The sequence below is a fragment of the Suncus etruscus genome, chromosome 9 (assembly GCF_024139225.1).
Source record: "Suncus etruscus isolate mSunEtr1 chromosome 9, mSunEtr1.pri.cur, whole genome shotgun sequence".
Classification (NCBI taxonomy): domain Eukaryota; kingdom Metazoa; phylum Chordata; class Mammalia; order Eulipotyphla; family Soricidae; genus Suncus; species Suncus etruscus.
In genome coordinates, this window is record NC_064856.1 from 10,667,008 (window position 1) to 10,685,003 (window position 17,996).

Consider the following 17,996-nt stretch of genomic DNA (forward strand, 5'->3'; position numbering starts at 1 on the left):
ACCCAAAAACCAAAACAAACAACAACTACAGGCTTGCTCTTCAAGCCACTATTCTCCCTTTAACAAGTATCTTGCTCACCTGTCTATTTGCTCACTTATTTCCAATCTGGAGAACTCTGTATTCTCTCTTAAACACAATACCCCCTCTTACTCCCTATTCATATCTCTCTCGCCCCTCTCCCCTCTCTCTTCTCTCTCCTCTCTCCTCTCTCCCTCTCCTCTCTCTCCTCTCTCTCTTTCTCTCTCTCTCATTTTTGAGTCACACCCAGCAGCGCTCAGGGGTTACTCCTGGCTCTACATTCAGAAATCACTCCTGGGAGGCTCGGGAGACCCTATGGGATGCCGGGATTCGAACCACCATCCATTTGCATGTAAGGCAAATGCCCTACCTCTGCGCTATCTCTCTGCCCCCCCCCTATATCTTTCTCTTTATCTTCAATAAAAGCTTCCTTGTGGGGCTTGAATTATAGCAGGTAGGGCATTTGCCTTGGGGGTGGTTGGCCCAGGTTGGATCCCTGGCATCCCATAGCCTCCCCAACAAAAACTAAATAAATAATGGTCTTAAGTTTTTACAATAAATAAATGAAACAAAAAGGGCTTCTGCTGTGACTAGCACACGCCGGACAGCTCGTTTGTCCTGCGTGTGGAATCGACATCAAGACATTTCGGAAGCATAATTTTTGGACTCCTGGGCAGCTGGTGATTGTTGGTCCCGGCGCCCTAAAATAAATAAATAAATAAAACACCAGTAAATAATCTGCCTTCAAGAAGATTTAGTAACTGAAGTGTAAAAAGTCTGACTTTTTTTTGTCCCAACAATGCTTAGGTGTTACTCCTGGCTCAGTGCTCAGAAATTACTCCTGGCAGGCGCAGGGACCATATGAATGCTGGAAATCAAACCTGGGTCAGCCTCACATAGGCAAATGCCTTACCAGCTATACTTTTGTTCCAACCCCCAAAAGTGTGACTTTTTCATCCTGTCCAAAAACCTTGCCCTGGAACAAACTTTGCCACTCTAAAAAATGTTTTATTCTTTTTTTTTTTTTTTTTGGCCACACCCTGCAGTGCTCAGGGGTTACTTCCTGGCTGTCTGCTCAGAAATAGCTCCTGGCAGGCACGGAGGACCATATGGGACACCGGGATTCGAACCAACCACCTTTGGTCCTGGATCGGCTGCTTGCAAGGCAAACGCCGCTGTGCTATCTCTCCGGGCCCAAATGTTTTATTCTTAACAATTGTTCCCATTTTTAAATTAACTTGATGCTTAAAGAGGTCAAATTACCACCCACAGGTCCCGGAAGATTAAATGAGATCACATTTGCTAACCTCCCAGTTTAGCAGATGATGAACAAATGCGTATATCTCCCTTCTACTCTCCAAAACCCCATTGTGGTAGGGACCACTCGCAGTGGTGATGCAAGGATGGGAAGCACAAAGCATGCTGGAACCACATCCTCTGCCCTTACTTTATTTCTTTGTATGATTTTTGGTTTAATATCTGCTCTTGTTAATATCACACCTCCGGCGTTTGGCACAGTCTCGGCAGATTAACAGTCTTGGCAAGTTCATAATCTGTTGAATGAATGACCTTACATAGTAATTACTGAACAAATTCTCTAAGGACTAATTTCTCATTGAATGAACCCTAAACAGTTCTTGGGATCTTTCCAGGAAAAAATTGGGAAGGCTCTTGAGGGGGAATTCTACCCAATCATGCCTAGGCAAGTGGTAAAGAAGCTCAGGATAAAAGGCTTTGTCACCTTGCTATATCCTGAAGTATAGAATCTGTCCATGTGATGAACGGCCCTAACCTAGTTGACCTGACATACATCATTTATCTCTACTCCTGTTTCTCAGTCTCCCATGAAACTGAGAGAGGTGTTGAAATTCCGTTCTACTCTACCAGAATTCTAAGAGTCAGGAATGTAAATCAGTGTTAAAGTTCATGTTTCGCATGTGTGACTTGCTGGGTTCAATCCCTGGCACTATATAAACATAAAAAATGGTTACATCAGGGCCGGAGCTATAGCACAGAGGTAGGGCGCTTGCTTTGCACGCAGATGACCCAGGACGGATGGTGGTTCGAATCCCAGCATCCCATATGGTCCCCTGAGCCTGCCAGGAGCAAGATTTTTGAGCTCAGAGCACCGGTGGGTGTGGCCCCCTGCAAAAAGGAAGTTATATCATCATGGTAGACATCTAAAAGTTTAACATGTTACAGTAGGTTACTTAAAATAAAAACAAAAGATTAGTTATTGATAGTAACACAATGGTTGATGTGTGTGTGTTTTGTTATTTTTTTAAATCTTTTTTCTTTTGGTTTTTGGATCACACCAAGCAGTTCTCAGGGCTATTGCTGCCTCTATGCTCAGGGATCACTCCTAGTGCTGCTTGGGGGACCATATCTATACCAAGGATCAAACCTGAATTGATTACATGCAAGGCAAGTGTCCTAACTCCAATACTATCTCTGGCTCTGTTGCTTTTTATTTGTTTGGTTTGGGGAGATGGGTCTCAACATTCAGCTGTGCTCAGGGCTTACTTCTAGCTCTGTACTCAGGGATCACTTCCAGCAGGGCTTGGGACTATACGTGGTGCCAAGGATCAAACTCAGGTCTTTGGAATTATTACAGACACCTTCCCCATTGTACTATCCATTCCTTGTTGCATTTTTATTAATTGGGAAAAAAAAAAAAAACCAGTCTCAATTCATTCGCAAGACAAACTTAGATTTAGGTGGTAGATGTAGTGTTTTACATTTCTTTTATACTTCTAGATTGAGTTTGTGTGAGTTATACACATGACTATGATGAAAAATTAAGTTGGATTGCTCAATTGAGTACATCTTTCATAATAATTACTGGGGCCAGAGAGATAGTGCAGTGGCAGGGTGTTTGATTTGCATGCAGCCAATCCAGGACAGACGGTGGTTCGAATCCTGGCATCCCATATGGTCCGCCAGGAGTAACCCCTGAGCACCGCCATGTGTGGCCCAAACACCAAGTTAAATGAATAAATAAATTACTCTTTTATACTACTTAAAGAGACCTGTAAACCCCGCAAATGATGACTTTAGCTAATTGTTACCAAAAGTGTGTACTTCCACTTCATTATCTAAAATGGTAAGATTGAAATTTCAGATCTCGGGGCCAGTGAGGTGGCGCTAGAGGTAAGGTGTCTGCCTTGCAAGCGCTAACCAAGGAAAGACCATGGTTCAACCAGCGTCCCATATGGTCCCCCCAAGCCCGGGGCAATTTCTGAGCGCTTAGCCAGGAGAAACCCCTGAGCATTAAATGGGTGTGGCCCCAAAATACAAAAAAAAAAAAGAAATTTTAGATCTCATTAAAGGCTCAGTTCCCTTTTTTTTTTTTTTTTTTTTTTTTTGGTTTTTGGGCCACACCCGGCAGTGCTCAGGGGTTACTCCTGGCTGTCTGCTCAGAAATAGCTCCTGGCAGGCACGGGGGACCATATGGGACACCGGGATTCGAACCAACCACCTTTGGTCCTGGATCGGCTGCTTGCAAGGCAAACGCCCGCTGTGCTATCTCTCCGGGCCCCCAGTTCCCATTTTTAATCTTAGTGCCAGAGATGTGTGCTCATATCCACCCATTTCTAGAGTTGAGCTATTTTCTTTATTTCTTCCCTGAAAAATTAAGTAAAAGAAACTTTAAACTGCATTTCAACGCCAAAATTTAAGAGCAGTGCTGCTAATGTGACGAGCTGGGTTATTTCTTCATTTTCAGCGTTTTATAATGGAAACATTCTGTTATACCTGCCCTGAGTGGTTTTCTCCCTGCTCCTTTTTAATGTTTCATGTCTTCATGTCTGAATGTGAAAGTCAGAGCTAAAATGGCTACTCACAGGTCTTAAATCTTAAAATACCGGGGCGGGTAGGTGGCGCTGGAGGTAAGGTGTCTGCCTTGCAAGCGCTAGCCAAGGAAGGACCGCGGTTCGATCCCCTGGCGTCCCATATGGTCCCCCCAAGCCAGGGGCGATTTCTGAGTGCATAGCCAGGAGTAACCCCTGAGCGTCAAATGGGTGTGGCCCAAAAACCAAAAAAAAAAAAAAAATCTTAAAATACCATAACCACCCTGTGAGGTGAATGAGAAAACTAGCAGGATCAGTATAACAAAGGAACTTTCTCCGAATCACAGAATTAGTTGCTGCTTGAGTTAAGAGTTAAACCCTAGGATCTGGAGAGGACAGGGTTTGAGGTGCTTGCCTTGCATGCAGTGAATCCCAGTTTGGTCGTGGTACTACCAAGCGTGATCCCTGATCATGACGCCAGGAGCAAGCCTTGAACACTCCTGGCAAAACGAAAATATTTAACCCCAAGCTCCTTATCCCAAATTCTAAGGCATTGTGGACCGCCTACCTCCATAATGGCTTCCTGTGAGTCCAGACCCTAATAGTCACATCTTTTTAGTCTCCTCCCACTTAGAAGAGGACTTGTTTGGGGGCTAGCACATGTCACAAAAGATGCTGTAGCTATGGCCTTCTTTTCTTGACTGACACGCCCAAAGGAAAGCCAGCTCCAAGATCATGAAGACCTTTCAGGAGTCTCTGGAGAGGTTCTCAAGGCAGCAGCAACTTCAGCCAAGTTTTCAAATGATCTCAGTCCCAGCCAACACCTTTTTTCTTTTATTTTCTTTTCTAATTTTTTCTTCTTGGTTTTTGGGTCACAGCCCACAGCACTCAGGGGTCACTCCTGGCTCTGTGCTCAGAAGTCACTCCTGGCAGGCTCGGAGGACCATATGGGATGTCAGGATTTGAGCATACAGTATTCGTCCTGTCTCAGCCGCATACAAGGCAAACGCCTTACCACTGTGCTATCACTCTAGCCCCTCTTTTCTTTTTTGTTTTCAGGACTATACCTGACAATGCTCAGGGTCTATTTCTGGCTGTGTTTAGAGGGCCATTCAGTGCTGGGATCAAATCTTGGCTTCCTGCGTGCAAAGCATGTACTCAGCTTTACCTGGCCAGATTCTAGATTACAACCTGATGAAAGATGTAGAGTCAGAATCATCTAAATCAGTGTTTTTCAACCATTTTGTGCAAAGGCACACTTTTTTCATGAAAAAAAAAAAAATGAGGCACACCACCATTAGAAAATGTTAAAAAAAAATTGGGGGTCAGAGAAATAGCATGGAGGTAGGTGTTTGCCTTGCATGCAGAAGGTTGGTGGTTCGAATCCCGGCATCATATATGGTCCTCCAAGCCTGGCAGGAGGGTTTTCTGAGTGTAGAGCCAGGAGTAGCCCTTGAGCATTGTTGGGTGTGACCCAAAAACCAAAAAAAAAAAAAAAAAAAAAAAAAGTTAAAGAAAATTTAACTCTTTGCCTATGTTGACTACATATAAAGTAATCCTCTTAATAGGGATCAAATAAACACAAAGAAATCATTTTATAGTTACTTTATTATGAAATACTAAAGTATTTTATAATTGTTCATATTTCTGTTTACTTTGTGCGAAACCTGGGCCAATTTGGCTGATCACAAAGCTGATATTCTGGCAGGAATTGAAGAAAGACACACACATAGCTCTTCACCAATGGCTCTTAGTCTCTCTCTCTCTCTCTCTCTCTCTCTCTCTCTCTCTCTCTCTCTCTGTCTCTGTCTTTAGTTTTAAGTCTGTAACATGCGCTTTGGCTCACAAATAGACCTGGCTCGGGTCTCAGAAGAACGGGCATTGTCCATTCACCCCTGAACCAGGAATGCCATCTACGAAACAACCACGGTGGTCTATAACATTACCTGGAAGAAATCCTCTACCAAGGAAGACCCTACCACTGCTCTGGCATCAACCTACCAAAAGAGACTTTCCTTAACACCCAAAAGACTTAACAACAACAATCTGCTTTCAGGGCAGGACTCTCTGCATTGCCCTCTAATTGTGAGGTGAAACTAGAGGACTCTCCACATCATCCTGACTTCGATGTAGGATATGCACAGACTCCAGGATCTTTAACTACAGAAACCTGACACCAGGGGCCGGAGAGATAGCATGGAGGTAAGGTGTTTGCCTTTCATGCAGAAGGTCATCGGTTCGAATACTGGCATCCCATATGGTCTCCCGTGCCTGCCAGGAGCAATTTCTGAGCATGGAGCCAGGAGTAACCCCTGAGCACTGCTGGGTGTGACCCAAAAACCACACACACACACACACACACACACACACACAAAAGAAACCTGACACCAACAACAGTGACTGTGTGAAAAATAGAAGTGTATTGGCACTACAGACAATGACTTGGGTTGGACAACCTAGTATGTCTGGAGCCTAGAGTTGGTCTTATGCCAAAAAACTTCAGGGGTAAGATCTCCTTGTATTTAGACTTTTTTTTTCCATGTCTCCCATATTTTCCTGGGCCTATGCAAACAACAATTGCCACTCTAATATTGTTTTTACTGTAGAAGAAGAAGAAGAGGAAGAAGAAGAAGAAGAAGAAGAGGAGGAGGAGGAGGAGAGCAGCTTATTAAACCTGCTGGGCCTTTAATGAGTTAATTGGTCATTCAATGATTTTCAAAAATAAACTTGCTACTGAACCTTTTCTTTCTCTTCCATCTCGTTAGTCTTTCTTTCTTTTTTTTAATAACCTTGCCTTTGTATCAACTATGTAATATATTTTCTTAAAATAAATTTAAAAAAAACCTTTAGGTTGAAACTTCACTTCCTGCCTTAAATTTAAATTCCATTGAAATCTAAGATTAACGTCATAAAAGAACAAAGTATTGGAAGAAAAGGCAAGTGGAGGTTTTTCTAATCCTTTAATGAGAAATCTTTCTGAAGTTATAGTAACTTAAAAAAGGAAAAATCCAGGCCCGGAGAGATAGCACAGCGGCGTTTGCCTTGCAAGCAGCCGATCCAGGACCAAAGGTGGTTGGTTCGAATCCTGGTGTCCCATATGGTCCCCTGTGCCTGCCAGGAGCTATTTCTGAGCAGACAGCCAGGAGTAGTCCCTGAGCACCTCTGGGTGTGGCCCAAAAACCAAAAAAAAAAAAAAAAGGAAAAATCCGAGGATGGCGCTGAGCAGCAAGGTGCCTAGGATTGACCGAGGTTTGATCCCCCATAGTCCTATATGGTCCCCCAAGCCAGGAGTGACTTCTACGCCAATATCCAGGAGTAACCCCTGAACATCACTGGGTATGGCCCAAAAAAAAAAAACAAAAAAAAAAAAAGGTGCCGGAGAGATAGCTTGGAGGTAAGGTGTTTGCCTTTCATTCAGAAGGTTATTGGTTCGAATCCCGGCATCCCATATGGTCCCCTGAGCCTGCCAGGAGCAATTTCAGGAGTAACCCGTGAGCACTGCAGGGTGTGATCCAAAAACAAAAACAAAAACAAAAACAAAGGAAAAATCCATCCCTGGCCAGGGTGCTGCTCACTGGAAAAGCACATGTTCTTCTGGGTTCTATCTCTGGAACTCTCCCCCATCAAGTAAAAGCTATAAATTGGGCTACATAAAATCAAGTCTTCTGTGGAAACAAAAGCAACACACACAAATTTAAAGGCAAAGAAGTGGGAGAAAATATTAATTACATATATGGACAAAAGAATCCCATTTCTCAAACAAAAAAAAAAGGGGGGGTCAGAGAGATAGCATGGAGGTAGGGTGTCTGCTTTGCATGCAGAAGGACAGTGGTTCGAATCCCGGCATCCCATATATCCCATATGGTCCCCTGAGCCTGCCAGGAGCGATTTCTGAGTGTAGAGCTAGGAGTAACCTCTGAGTGATGCCGGGTGTGATCCAAAAACCGAGAGAGAGAGAGAGGAGAGAGACAGAGACAGAGAGAGACAGAGACAGAGAGAGAGAGAGAGAGAGAGAGAGAGAGAGAGAGAGAGAGAGAGAGAGAGAGAGAGAGTTCCATTTCTAAGACCAAAGCTATAGCTTCATGACACAGTATTGAGTAACTGTGGCAGGGGATGTGACTCAGTGGTTGAGCACATGACTGGCATATGGTCCTGATTTTGTAAATCTGCATGATTCCCCCAAGCATCATCAGGAGCAAACTTCCAACAATGAGCTTAGTGTAGCCTAAAATCAAAACTGTAGGCCAGGGGCTAGAATAATAGCACAGCAATAAAGCATTTGCCTTGCACACGGCCAACACAGGATGGATCTCGGTTCGAATCCCAGCATCCCATATGGTCCCCCAGCCTGGTCAGAGCAACTTCTGAGTGCAGGGCCAGAAGTAACTCCTAGATGCCCTTGGGTGTAACCAAAAACAAAACAAAACCAAACAAAACCAAAACCAAACTGAAGGCCAGAGAGATAGGATAGATAGATGCTTACCTTGCATGTGGCCAACCCAGGCTTGATCCTGGCCACCAGAAATGGTCCCCTGACTCCAGTGATCCCTGGATGCAGAACCAGGAGTAAACCCTGAACGCCATTGGGTATTGTCCACCCAAAGAAACAACCAAACAACAACAATAAGGGCTGTAAGTTATGAGTAAGCAAAGTCCATTGTGGCTCAAAAAACAAGAAAAAAAAGAAAGAAAAGTAACATTTAAATTTTTATTTAAATCTGCTTCCTGGGAGCCGGGAGTCTAGCAGGAGGAGGTTTGGTAGGCCCACGCCATGCCGGAGGCCTGCTTGGCCAGGCCTAGGGGGGGGTGCGGGATTTGGGTAACCCCAGCACCCCTCGGCCACCTTGCTCCAGATCTCCAGGGCTTCCCCGGGCCACACGCCTGGGCAAGCTGGTGAGTTGGGTCCCTTGGTGGAGCTTGAAGGTACCCTAGGCCTTCCCCCACTATCCATGCGGCTCCTTAGGGAGGGTCTGGGTGGGGCTCTGAACTTCTGTTCTCCCAGCTTCTTGAAGGATCTCTCCTTCCTGGGAGCCGGGAGCCTAGCAGGAGGAGGTTTGGTAGGCCCACGCCATGCTGGAGGCCTGCTTGGCCAGGCCTAGGGGGGGGTGCGGGATTTGGGTAACCCCAGCACCCCTCGGCCACCTTGCTCCAGATCTCCAGGGCTTCCCCGGGCCACACGCCTGGGCAAGCCGGTGAGTTGGGTCCCTTGGTGGAGCTTGAAGGTACCCTAGGCCTTCCCCCACTATCCATGTGGCTCCTTAGGGAGGGTCTGGGTGGGGCTCTGAACTTCTGTTCTCCCAGCTTCTTGAAGGATCTCTCCTTCCTGGGAGCCGGGAGTCTAGCAGGAGGAGGTTTGGCTGGCACTGGTAATCTCTGTCCAGTCTACATTTTCAAAATTGCGCGGGGGCGCGCACAAGAAACATTAATAGTACTCTCACAAGAAACATTAATAGTACTCTCACAAGAAACATTAATAGTACTCATTATCATTGAATTATGTTTTTATGTATGCAGAATGTCCATTTTGTACTCTGCCCTTTTGCATACCCCTTCATAAGTTCATACTTCTCTTTAACTTCTTTAACTCCTATCATCATTACTCCTTTTTTACCCTTTCTAACTTAAGTACTGTTGAGTCCTAATTCACAGACCAAAGTGGTGCCCTAGAGTTAACACCCACCCAACTATTTTAAAAGGCATAAAAAGGACACATATCTTTTCAACATTTTATGGGTGTTTTCTTTGACGGCTATAACTTTTGCTGAATACTTTCTTATACAGTGATGATTCCCCCCCCCCCCCATGTTTTTTATCTTCTCTTTGTGAACTGCTCAATATGGAATTTGGTGTGAAAGAATCCCTCAGTTTAATACTTATGTTTGAACCAAGTCATGGGTCTTGTTGGAAATGTTCTTATGCCCCCATATATCTGATAGCACCACGTGGCTTTATATCTTGTTTGCGTAGGCACACTAACATGGGAAAATACTATACATACCAATAAGTTCTTATCTAATAGAAATGGGAACACACAAATCTTGTAGTGCAATGAGACCTTACACCCTGAACATTGACATAAAGACCTGGCACAGGCCTCAGAAGAATGGGCATTCTCCATTTACCCCTTGATCTACAGAAGACATTTACAAAACATCCAAGGTTGTATATAACATCACCCGGAGGCATTCCTGTACCAGGGACGACCCTACAGCTGCTCTGACATCGATCTACTCAAAAGAGACATCACTTAACACTGAGAAGACAACAAGAACAATGACCTGCTTACTGGACAGGGCTTGCTGTATTGCCCCTTTATGGTGAGGTTTGTCTATAACATCACCTGGAAGCAATCCTCTACCACGGAAGACCCTACCACTGCTCAGACATCGTCCTGCTCAAAAGAGACTTCCCTTAACACTGAGAAGACTTAACAACAACAACCTGCTTACAGGACAGGGCTTCCTGCATTCCCCTTTCATGGTGAGGTGAAATGAGAAGGCACTTCACATCATGACTTCAATGTAGGACATGCAGATTCCAGAATCTTTAATACAGAAAAAGACCAACAACAGAGACTGTGTGATAAGTGTGTTGGCGCTACGGACAATGTCTTGGAGCGAACGATAACTTTCCTGAGGCCTAGAGCTGGTCTTATGCCAGGAAACTTCAGGGGTAGGATCTCTTTGTATTTAGGCCAAGGCTATTCCTTTCCATGCCTCTCATATTTTGGTGGGCCTATGCAAACAACAATTGCCACTCTAACACCGTTTTTACTGTGCTCCTTGGACTCTAATCCTTAAAACACACCCACTTAAAATTTGAGGTTAACTTAAGCTAATATGCATGTACATGGAAATGTAAAAAATACTATGCCTCTAATGTTTAAGGAGTTACGTAAGTTTGATGGCTTTAGATTGCCTTGTGTGCTGTTAAGAAATATTATAATGTGCTACAATCTGGGGACTTGAGGGAAAAAGTAATTGCACATGGATTCTGTTTTATTTATCTTAACTTTCTTTGGTGAAAGTTCAAAGTTAAGATATCAGCAAGGGGACTTCTTCAGATAATTATGTTATGGGTGATTGTCCTTCCACTGTAACTTTACCTTATCCTCTTTCTTTGCATCTTTTGTTCTCATAATTCATAATAAAAAAAAAAGTGAAAAAAATTTTTTATTTAAATCTGTAATTCCTGGGTTACTCATAAAAATATTTTAAAGGATTAAGGGCTAGAGATATAGCATAGCAAGTGATGAATTACCTTGCATATGGCCAACTTGGATTCAATTCCCAACTATACTATCTCTCCAGTCACAAAATACCATTTTTCTTTTCTTTTCTTTCCTTTTTTGGATTTTGGGCCACATCCGGCAGCACTCAGGGGTTACTCCTGGCTTTGTGCTCAGAAATCAACCTACCGCTGTGCTATCTCTCTGGCCTCAAAATATCATTTTTCAATAGGTTCAAGAGGTAAAGGTTGGAAAGGCTGGCAAGTAACTAGAGACTTCCACACATGAACTGGATACAAGTTCAGTACTTTTTTTTTTTTTTTTCAGTTTTTTCAGTTCTTCTTTTTTCTTCTGGCCACACCCAGCAGTGCTCAGGGATTACTCCTGGCTCTGCTTTCAGGAATCACTCCTGGCGGTGCTCATGGGACTATATAGGATGCTGGGTATCAAACCCAGGTTGGTTCCAGGTCTGCCGGGTGCAAGACAAACGCCCTATCTACTACTGTACTATCAATCACTCTGGCCCCAGGGGTTCAGTTCTTGACACCAGATGACTTCCTGAGTATTACCTAGCATGACCCTAGAGTTCTCTAGCATCTCAGGATACAGCTCTGGAGGCTCCCAGGCACCATGGGGTGGTCCTGATGCTCTTCAGAACCACAGGGCCTGAACAATGTCACATTATTGGGCCTCATATTGAAACATGGCCCAGTGGCCAGGGTATTGCCAGGAGTGTTCCACTCACACCACATGCCCTGAGCATAGCCTGGGAGGCCACAGAGAGAAAAAAAAGTGATGAAAGAAAAATAAGAACAAGAGGGGCTGGAACCATAGTATAGCAAGTAGGGCACTTGCCTTGCATGAAGTTGACCTGGGCTTGATCCCTGGCAGCATATGGTTCCCCCAAGCCCACCAGGAATGATCCAAGAACTCAGAACCAGTCCTGAGTACTATAAAGTATGAACCCAAAATGAAACAAAAAAAAAATTGGGAGAAGCCAGTATTAGCAAAAATCTAAGAAGAATAGGCATTACTTATACATTGTTGGTGTAAGCACAAATTTCTATAGTCATTTTGAGAGATAATATATCAATATCTAGCAAAATCTTAACTGGAAAACCCCTTGACCCCAGAATGGAAATTAAGCAAGTGAACAATAATCTATGAACAAGGTTACTTTGTTCTGCTTTGTACAGAACACTGAAACTCTAGAAATGACTTCAGTGATGATAATAGCATTAAGTAAATTCTGATACTTCACACAATAGATTACTAGGCAACCATTAAAAATAATATGGGGGGCTGGGGCGATGGCAAAGTAATAAGGCCTTTGCCTTGCATGTAGCCAACCAAGGACAGACCCTGGTTTGATTCATAGCATTTGAAAAGCTGCCAGGAGGGATTTCTGAGTACAGAGCCAGGACTAACCCATGATGCCACCGGGTGTGACCCAAAAACCACACTCCCCTAAAACAGTCATCAGTGAGATGACTCAAAAAGTTGGAATACATGCTATGTATGCAGGAGCTCTGAGTTCAAATTTAACATCATATTATTCCAAGTACCAATGGGATTGACCCTTGGGCACCTCCAGGTGTGGCCTCAAAATAAATAAACAAAATATCTATATTTAACTCATTACTATGAAGGCTAAACTAAAAGAGCATAAAGAGGGGCCACAGCAGTGGCGCAGTGGTAGGGCATTTGCTTTGCACGTGTCTGACCTAGGACAGACTGAATTTCGATCCCCTGGAGTCCCATATGCTCCCTCAAGCCAGGAGCAATTTTTGAGCGCATAGCCAGGGGTAACCCCTGAGAGTTAGCATAAAGAGATATCTGAAAAACTGCCCATGAAACATGGGTAATGGAACTTCAGTAGTCTTTAGTTCCTGTATTATTTTAACATTTTAACCATAATTTTTATAATTAGCATATTCAGTACAATATAAAAGTAGTACTTGGGCCCGGAGAGATAGCACAGCGGCATTTGCCTTGCAAGCAGTCGATCCAGGACCAAAGGTGATTGGTTTGAATCCCGGTGTCCCATAAGGTCCCCCGTGCCTGCAGGAGCTATTTCTGAACAAACAGCCAGGAGTCACCCCTGAGCACTGCCGGGTGTGGCCCAAAAACCAAAAAAAAAAAAAAAAGTAGTACTTAAGGGGATAGAGATAGTACAGCAGGAAAAGTGCTTGCCTTGCATGTGATTGACCTGGGCTTGATCCCCAGAATCTCATCTGGTCCCCAGAGTACTGCCAAGAGTGATTTCAGAGTGCAGAGCCAGGAGTAATCCCTGAGTATCTCTGAGTGTAGATCAAAAACAAACAAAATATGTGTTTAAGGGACTGTACAATTAGTATAGAGGCTGAGGCTTTGCCTTGCATACAGATAAAAAAAAAAAAAGAAAGTAGGCCGGAGAGAGCACAGCAATAGGGCATTTGCCGTGAAAGCAGCCGAATCCAGACTGACAGTGGTTTGAATCCCGGCATCCCATATGGTCCCCTGAGTCTGCCAGGAGCAATTTCTGAGCATAGAGCTAGGAGTAACCCCTGAGCACATCCGGGTGTGACCCCCCCCAAAAAAAATAAAAAGAAAAAAAGAAAGTATTGGAGCCTGAGCAATAGCTCAGCGGTAGGGCATTTATTTTGCACACGGCTGACCCAGGACGGACCTGGTTCAATTCCTGGCATCGCATATGGTTCCCCGAGCCAGGAGGGATTTCTGAGCACATATCCAGGAGTAACCTCTGAGTGTCACCAGGTGTGGCCCAAAAGCAAAAAACAAAAAAAGAAAATATCATTCATTCACTTTATTTTATTTTATTTTGGTGTCACACCCTCCCATGCTTAAGGCTTATTCTTTTTTGTTTTTGGTTTTTTTTTTGGGGGGGGTCATACCCGGCGGTGTTCAGTGGTTACTCCTCGCTCTGCACTCAGAAATTGCCCTGGCTGGCTTGGGGGACCATATGGGATGCCGGGATTCGAACCACTGTCAGTCTGGATTCGGCTGCTTGCAAGGCAAATGCCCTACTATGGTGCTATCTCTCTGGCCCAGGCTTATTCTTTTTTGTTTTGTTTTGTTTTGTGTTGTTTTTGGGGGGGGGGTTACACCTGGCTGTGCTCGGGGGTTACTCCTGGCTCTACGCTCAGAAATCGCTCCTGCAGGCTCGGGGGACCATATGAGATGCCGGGATTCAAACCACCGACCTTCTGCATGCAAGGCAAATACTTTACCTCTATGCTATCTCTCTGGCCCCCAGGGCTTATTCTTGACTCTGTGCTCAGGGATCATTCCTGGTGGCTCAGGGGACCAGATGTGGTACCAAGGATTTAAGTTGGGTTAGCTGTGTGCTAGGCAAGCACCCTACCTATATACTCTCTCCGGGCCCCTCATTCATTCATTTTGCAGGAAATAAAACAGCACTAGGTTTAGGGAGTGAAGTTTAGGTCATTGCTTTGAAAGGATCAGCATCTGAACACAGATCTGGCTAACACAGAAAAGCTGTTATTAATTATGGCTGTTGTCCCTAATGCTAGGTAGTCTAGGCCTCCTCTTGTGTGTCTCTAAGTGCCAGCACTTGAATGCTTTCCTTTGTGGGGCAGGGGGAGGTGCTCAGGGTTTACTTCTGGCTCTCTGCTTGGAGCTGATCCTGACTCTGCTCAGGGGGGCCAGTGATGCCTCACACACACACAGAAGGCAAGTACTCCACCACTGAGCCATGTTTGATGGATGCTTCCTTTAATCCTTTCAGCCCTCTACCAAGGTACAACAGCTTGCTCAGTTATGAAGTGCCAGGTTTTTCTGGCTCCCAGACCTCCCTGTTCGATTTTGCCACATCCCCACTGACTTAGTGGCACAGTGTCTTCATTATTTGCCTGAGGTCTCTGGTCCTCTTCCTGAACACTCCTGGGTATGTCCCCTATGCAAAATAATGTAAGCAGCAGAAGCCAGAGCGATAATTCAGCAAGAAGAATGCTTGCCTTGCATGAGGCCTATCTGGGTTCAATCACCAGCACCATATATAGTTCCCTAAGCTCTGTGAGGAATCATTTCAGAGCACAGAGTCAGGAGTAAGCCATCAGGACCATCTGGTGTGACCCCAACATTAAAATTTTTTTTTCAAATCCACTAATTTTTTTTTTGTTTGTTTTAGGGCCACACCCAGCTGCACTTAGGGCTTACTCCTGGCTCTATGCTCAGAAATAACTCCTGGAAGGCTCAGAGGACCATATGGATGCTAGGGATCAAACCTGGGTCTGTCCCAGGTCAGCTGCATGCAAGGCAAACCTCCTTCCACTATGCTATTACTTGGGCCTCTAAAATTCCTATACTCAGCCTGTGGGCCACTTCTTGCCCTTCTGTTTGTGCTCTTTTTAAAAATCTCCTAATTATTTTCTAAGGTTATATATAGGCAAGACCTTTGAAGTTCTGAGATCCCAAAAGATCCAGGCTAGGACAGAAGAGACAAAGTAGATTAGGGGTTGCTTTGGGCTGAGGGGTTAGGGGGTAGAAGGGAGTAGCTGCTACTGGGTCCTTGTGGGGGTGAGGTTAAAGTGGATGATGGTGAAGGTTACAAATGTCTGTGGAGGGGCCGGAGCAATAGTATAGCGGCAGGGAGTTTGCCTTGCACGCGGCCAACCCAGGATGGACTCCAGTTCCCGGAATCCGACATGGTCCCCCGAGCCTGCAGGAGCAATTTCTGAATGTAGAACCAACCAGGAGTAACCCGAGTGCCGACAGGTCTGACCCAAAAACCAAAAAAATGTCTGCGTATATACTGAAGAACAGTGAATTAATTCTATACTTCAAAGGCATGAATTGCACGGTAGGTGGATTCTATCTTAATCAAAGCAGCAGAGGTGGGTGTTCAAAGGCTGCAGATCAAAATATCTGGGAATTTTTATGATTTCTTCTTCTCTCAAATGATCAGTATCAAATTCTTCATATCAAAGATCAGCAATCAAAATATAGGCTAAGACATGTTATCACGTCTCTCTCCTACTTCCAAGCATTCAGCTCTCACCCAGCTTCCACACCCCTTCTATTTTTGTGATGGGTGTAGACCTAGCCAGGCTCAAGATCTACTCTCAGCACATATGTGTTGCCTGGGTACATGGTGGCTCAGCACATGTTGCTGCATCTCCCCTCTTGAAATGTGGGCTTTTATGCTTTCCTACTTGCATGTTGGAATGTATACGGGGGCTCTCTCCACCTATGGAAAACCCCATGCTTCTTCCCCTTCCTAAGAATTTCCCCCCAAAAAACTGTTTTTACTTCAGAAAACAAACAAAGATCTATATCCAGCTTAGCTTGGTGCTCAGATATTTCTAATGGTACTCAATACCAGGACTCAACCCAGGAAATCCTTCATTGAAAGTATGCATCCTATCCTTTAAACTATCTGTCCTATCCCTTTCCTGTGTAGGCTCTGTTCTCCCTCAGAGCAGCCAGAGATCCTTTTAAAATATTCCTGACGGGCCAGAGCAGTGGCGCAGCAGTAGGGTGTTTGCTTTGCATGCAACTGATCTAGGAAGGACCTCGGTTCAATCCCTCCCCCACTCCCTCCCCCCCCCCCCCGTGTCCCCAAGCCAGGAGTGATTTCTGAGTTCATAGTTAGGAGTAACTCCTGAGCATCACCAGGTGTGGCCCGAAAACAAAAACAAAAAAAAACAAACAAAAAAAGCAAAAAAAAAAAAATCCCGACAAATTGACAAATTATCTTTCTTCTTTTTTTTTAAATCTAGGCAGACCTGATGATACGGCAGCCAACAGGGCTACACATGATAGTGCTTGGAGGACCATAAAGTGCTGGAGATAAAATTTGGGGCCTGGGCCAGAGAGAGAGCAGAGGTTAAGGCACTTGCCTTGTACCAAGCTAACTCAGGTTCAACCCTTGGCACCATATAAGTTAAGGCACTTGCCTTGTACCCAAGCCTACCAGGAATAAGCCCTGAGTATTTCTGGGTCTGGCCCCAAAACAAAGCAAAATAAGACAAAAAAAATTGAGTCCTCGTGCTCTACATGGGCTGTCTCGCTTCAACTTCAGAATTTCCTTCTGCTTAAAAGCTATCAATGTAGGGACCAGAGATATAGTACAGTGGTAGGGTGTTTGCCTTGCAAGCAGCCTATCCAGGACGGATATGGTCCCCCTTGTCTGAGCACCACCGTTTGTTGACCCAAAATCAAAAAAAAAAAAAAAAAAAAAGAAAGCCATCAATGTCTAAATATGAAATTAAAAAAATCTATATAAAATGAAATTCAGGGCTAGAGAGAAAGAGTGCAGAAGGTAAGACATTTGGCATTTGCCTCATTTGCAACTAACCGAGTCTGTCCCTGGCAACACATATGGTCCCCTGAGACTATCAGCAGTCATTTCTAAGCACAGAGCTAGGTATAGCCCCTGAGCAGTAGGTATGGCCTAACTGTCCCCAAATAAAAAAATTAAAGAGGAAATTCACTTACAATTGAGGCTTGGCCCCTGGCTACCTCCCTCCCTTACTGCCTAGTAACCACACATTCTCCCCTCCAGGCCTCTGCAGATGGTTCTTTCCTCCCAGAAGACTATTCCTCGAGGTACCAGACAGCCTGAGCTGCTTCCTAATTCCACTCAGGGTTTTCTGCTCAAATAAAATAGATCCTAGATAGTACAGCCTTCCCTGTAGGCTTCCTGGCCTAGTTGTGTAACCACCTCTCCCAGTTCTGTTTGCTGATCTTGGTTTCCTTCAAATCTCTTCTCATCACCAGATACAGAACTTACTTCTTGGTTAGTCATCTATCTCCACTGCTAAAATGTGACATCCCTAGGGCTAGAGAATCAAACCCCAGAATTCCCAACAAATTCAAATCGGACAGTATCAAGTCCTGATTCCTCTTCCTTGCCCCTAGGATTGTCTATCTGGGAGACTGAACACTACATTCAAAATTTTCCTCACTAAAGCCCATGATCTCACAGCTCCACTGAATG

At 44.5% G+C, this 17,996-nt stretch overlaps 1 protein-coding gene and 1 non-coding gene across 2 annotated transcripts in view; both read left to right on the forward strand.

Moving 5' to 3' along the window:
* The window catches only part of COMMD7 (COMM domain containing 7), a 911,502-nt gene that overhangs the window by 368,443 nt on the left and 525,063 nt on the right, over positions 1 to 17,996 (forward strand). The window lies entirely within an intron of this gene.
* Positions 590 to 723, forward strand: LOC126019455 (U11 spliceosomal RNA). Its single transcript, XR_007499151.1, has one exon. It is a non-coding gene; the product is annotated as a U11 spliceosomal RNA (small nuclear RNA).